We start from the raw sequence: 4,698 nt of genomic DNA, 5'->3' as shown, positions 1-4,698 counted from the left end.
TAGTTATGGTGAATGATATTTTTGATGTGTTCTTGGATTCTGTTTCTGAGGATTTTATTGAGTATTTTTGCATCAATGTTCATAAAAGAAATTGGTCTGAAATTCTCTTTGTAGAGTTTTTCTGTGGTTTAGGTATCAAGGTGACTGTGGCCTCATAGAATGAGGTTGGTAATATTTCTTCTGTTTCTATTTTGTGGAATAGTTTAAAGACAATTGGTATTAGCTCTTCTTTGAAGGTCGGGTAGAATTCTGTGCTGAATCCATCAGGCCCTGGGTTTTTTTATTTGTTTGTTTTTTGGTTGGTAGACTTTTGATGACTGCCTCAATTTCTTTAGGAGATAGAGGACTATTTAATTTGTTTACCTGATCTTGATTCAATTTTGGTAGTTGGTATCTATCAGGAAAATTGTCCATTTCATTTAGGTTTTCAAATTTTGTGGCATATAAGCTTTTGAAGTATGACCTAATGATTCTTTGGATTTCCTCAATGTCTGTTGTTATGTCTCTCTCTTCATTTCTTATTTTGTTGATTTGATTACTCTTCCTTGCCTTTTAATTAGTTTGGCTAAAGGTTTGTCTATCTTGTTGATTTTCTTAAAGAACCAGCTCTTGGTTTTGTTGATTCTTTGAATTGTTCTCTTTGTTTCTAATTTATTGATTTCAATACTGAGTTTGATGATTTCCAGTTGTGTACTCCTCTTTGGTGAATCTGCTTCTTTTTGTTCTAGAGCTTTCAGGTGTGTTATTCAGTTGCTAGTATGAGATCTCTCTAATTTCTTTATAAAGGAACTTAGTGCTATGAACTTTCCTCTTAGCAGTGCTTTCATTTTTAATTTCTTTTTAAATTTTGTTCCTTACCCAGATATCATTGAGTAGGGAGTTGTTCAGTTTCCATGAGTTTGTAGGCTTTCTGTTGTTTCTATTGTTATTGAGTTTCAGTTTTAATAATGGTGATCTGATAAAATGCAAGGGGTTATTTTGATTTTTTTGTATCTGTTGAGGTTTGCTTTGTGACTAAGTATATGGCCTATTTTGGAGAAGGCTCCGTGAGGTGTCTAGAAGAAGGTGAATTCTTTCATGTTTGGGTGAAAAGTTCTATATATATCAGTTAGGTCCATTTGATTCATGACATCTATCAGTTTTGCCATTTCTCCATTTAGTTCTTGCCATGATACTCTATCTACTGGTGAGAGTGGAGTGTTGAAGTCTCCTACTATTAAAGTTTGGGGTTTGATGTGTGGTTTAAGCTTTAAGCTTTAGTAATGTTTCTTGCATGAATGTGGGTGCTCCTATGTTTGGGGCATAGATATTCAGAATTGAGACATCATGTTGGTGTATTTTTCCTTTGATGAGTATGAAGTGTCCTTCCCCATCTTTTTGATTAGTTTTGGTTGAAAGTTTATTTTATTAGGTACTAGAATGGTTGTGCCAGCTTGGTTTTTTTTAGGTCCGTTTTCTTGGAATAGCTTTTTCCAGCTCTTTACTCTAAGGTAATATTTATCTTTATTGCTGAGGTTTGTTTCTTGTATGCAGCAGATTGATGGGCCCTGTTTTTGCATCCATTCTGTTAGCTTGTGTCTCTTCATTGGAGAGTTGAGGCCTTTGATGTTCAGAGATATTAATGACCAGTGGTTATTGATTCCTATTATTTTGATGTTGGTAGTGGTAGAATGTATGTGTGAGCTTCTTTTGTTTTTGTGCATGTGGGTTTATTTATTTCCTATGTAAAATTACCCTTTTGGGTTGGAGTTTTCCTTCTATTATCTTCTGTAGAGCTGGATTTGTGGTCAGGTACTGTTTGAACTTGGTTTTGTCATGGAATATCTGATTTTCTCCATCTATAGTGGTTTAAAGTTGCTGGGTATAGTAGTCTGGGTTGACATCTGTGGTCTCTTAGTATCTGCATGGCAGTGCTTGCTTCGGCAGCACATATACTAAAATTGGAACGATACAGAGAAGATTAGCATCTGCATGACATTTGTCCATGCCCTTCTGGCTTTCATAGTCTCTGTTGAGAAGTCAGGTGTAATTCTGATAGGTCCACCTTTATATGTGACTTGGCCTTTTTCTCTTGCAGCTTTGAATATTCTTTCTTTGTTCTGTATGTTTAGTGTTTTGATTATTATGTGGTAGAAGGATTTTCTTTTCTGGCCCAATCTATTTGGAATTCTGTAGGCTTCTTGTATATTTATGGGCATTTCTTTCTTAAGGTTAGGGAAGTTTTCTTCCATGGTTTTGTTGAAAATATTTTCTGGGCTTTGCAGTTGGGAGTGCTCTTTTTCTTCTAACCCAGTGATTCTTAGGTTTGGTCTTTTCATAGTGTCCCAGATTTCTTGGATATTCTGTGTCAAAAGTTTTTTATATTTAATTTTTTCTTTGACTGCTGTATCTATTTCTTCAGTCATATCTTCTATCCCTGATATTTTTTCTTCTGTCTCTTGAATTCTGTTGGTAATGCTTGTGTCTGTAGCTCCTGTGCTCTTCTCTAGCGTTTCTGTTTTCAAGATTATCTCAGAATGTGTTTTCTTCATAGCTTCTATCTCCATTTTTAGGTCTTAAAACCTTTTATTCATTTCCTTCTCCTGTTTGGTTGTAGTTTCTTTAGGCGATTTGTTCATTTATTTCATCTCTTTGTGTATTTCTGTTCTGGTCTGAGGGATTTATTTTCCTCCTTTAAGGCTGAGGTTTGAAATCCTTCTCCTGTGCACTGGATGTGAATGTATCTCCGGGCCTTGTGGTGGTGGACTGCTGGTTTCTTCCAGTGGTATTGAGTGGTCTCTGGGATCGTTGCTTGTGTTCTTACACTGACCTCTTCTCACTTTGATGGCTCTGGTTAGAGCCTGTGCCCAGTGCTTGCTTGGACCCCGGAACTTTCTAAGGATTTGCTGGCTGACTTGAGGTCAGATCCACTAGTGTCCCAACTGTTGTGTCTGTTCGGTGACAGAACCTACAGATACTGGTGTTTTGTAGGTTCTGGCTTGCTCTGCACCTCCGGGGTTCAAGAGCTGCCTGCCAGCCAGGTAAGTATGTGGTGCTCAGGCGGGGCCCAGTGGCTGCTTGGACCCCTGGAAGCTTTCTGTGGATTTTCTGGGCGACCTGAGGTCAGATCCACTTGTGTTCCTTGCTGTGGGGTCTTTTTGGTGCTAGAACTCACAGACACTGGTGTTTTTTCGAGCCAAGGCTCACTCTGCACCTTGGAATTTCAGAAGCTGCCCGCCAGACAATTGTCTGGCGCTAGCCTTCGGAGGCTGTGAGCCGTTTCTGTGGGGACCCGGGACTTTGTGGTTTTGCTGGGCGGTTGGAGGCCAGACTCAACCATACTCCACACAGTTTGGACCTCTCTCATCTGTGGGTCACCAGTACTGGTGTTTTGGAGTTCTCAGATTGGTCCTTATGTTGCTGAATAATCACTGATATCCTGCTGATCAAACATGGTGTGCGTTAGGTGTCACCATCTTGGATCTTCCCGGTTTTTCGGGACAAGGTTTCTCTGTGTAGCTTTGGCTGTCCTGGACTCACTTTGTAGATCAGGCTGTCCTCGAACTCATAGAGATCCTCCTGCCTCTGCCTTCCAGAGTACTAGGATTACAGATATGCCCACCTTACCCGACTTTCAGATTTATTTGTATAGAATATTTCTTGACCAATCCTTGAGTCAGACATTTCTTCAAGGAATCGAATTCCTTTGGAAGGAGGTATTTAAAACTAAGCTCTTGTACTGGATGGATTCTTGTCTATTGGATTATTATTGCTTCTAGACCCTTTCAGCTGCTGTACATGACAAAGCTATATAACATATTTCTATACTATTTGTACCAATGCTTCTATATGTAACCAGCTGTATGTGTCTCTGTTAGGGTAAATACGACTCAGACTGATGTCTTCAACTCCAATGAGCAAGGTACATTGTGTTCACCTGCAACCCTGCTCATTGGTGAGGAGCTTTGCTCACTATCGTCTGCCATGCATGCTGCTTGACTGTTCAGTTCTAGCATCTGTGTACCACTGTGAGGGCACATTTGTCATGGTTTAATGCACTTTTTTTTTGGTCTTATAAACTCCATTTCTTATTTTTAAAGTGGCTTAGACCCAACCTTTCCGTTTCTCATTCCAATGTGATTGTTTTATTCCTCTGAAGGCTATTAGGTCACAGTTTGCACCTCATCTTTTATTCCCTTATTTATTCAGATTTCCATACATTAAGGTTCAGTCTTCATTCTGTAAGGTTCAGTGGATTTAGTGCTTAGTGCCATGAATGTATAATGACACAGATATAGTCTCACCACCTGAAAATAATCCCCTGGCCTCCATCTACTCCAGCCTCCTTTCTTTGTTGCCAGCTCCTAGTGACTGCTGATCTTTTCGCCGACTCTAGAGTTTTGCCTTTTCCAGATGGCACATAATTGGAGTCCTATAGCAAATAGATTATTCAGATGGGACTCTCTCATCAGCAACATGTATTTAAGGTTCATTCGTGTCTTTTTATGAGGTGATAGTTTCCTCTGTGTCTCTGCAACTCTGTCTGTGTGTCTCTCTTGATGAGGATTATACTTAAGGCTTTGTGCATAATGAACAAGTAATCAACAGCTTCTTTTTTCAACCACTGAATAACATCCCGGTGTATAGATATATCAGTTACCAATCAAAGGGCATTTTGGTTGTTTTCTATCATATTTGTCTACCCACCTACCTACCTAT

General features: G+C 39.2%; 1 pseudogene; it reads left to right on the top strand.

Annotated features, from left to right (window-relative positions):
- Positions 1 to 1,910: 1,910 nt before the first annotated feature.
- On the top strand, positions 1,911 to 1,967 carry LOC127190182 (uncharacterized; annotated as a pseudogene).
- Positions 1,968 to 4,698: the final 2,731 nt, after the last annotated feature.

Source organism: Acomys russatus, chromosome 5, assembly GCF_903995435.1.
Source record: "Acomys russatus chromosome 5, mAcoRus1.1, whole genome shotgun sequence".
NCBI lineage: Eukaryota > Metazoa > Chordata > Mammalia > Rodentia > Muridae > Acomys > Acomys russatus.
The sequence above is the reverse complement of the archived record's forward strand: the minus strand, read 5'-3'. Positions and strand labels throughout refer to the sequence as shown.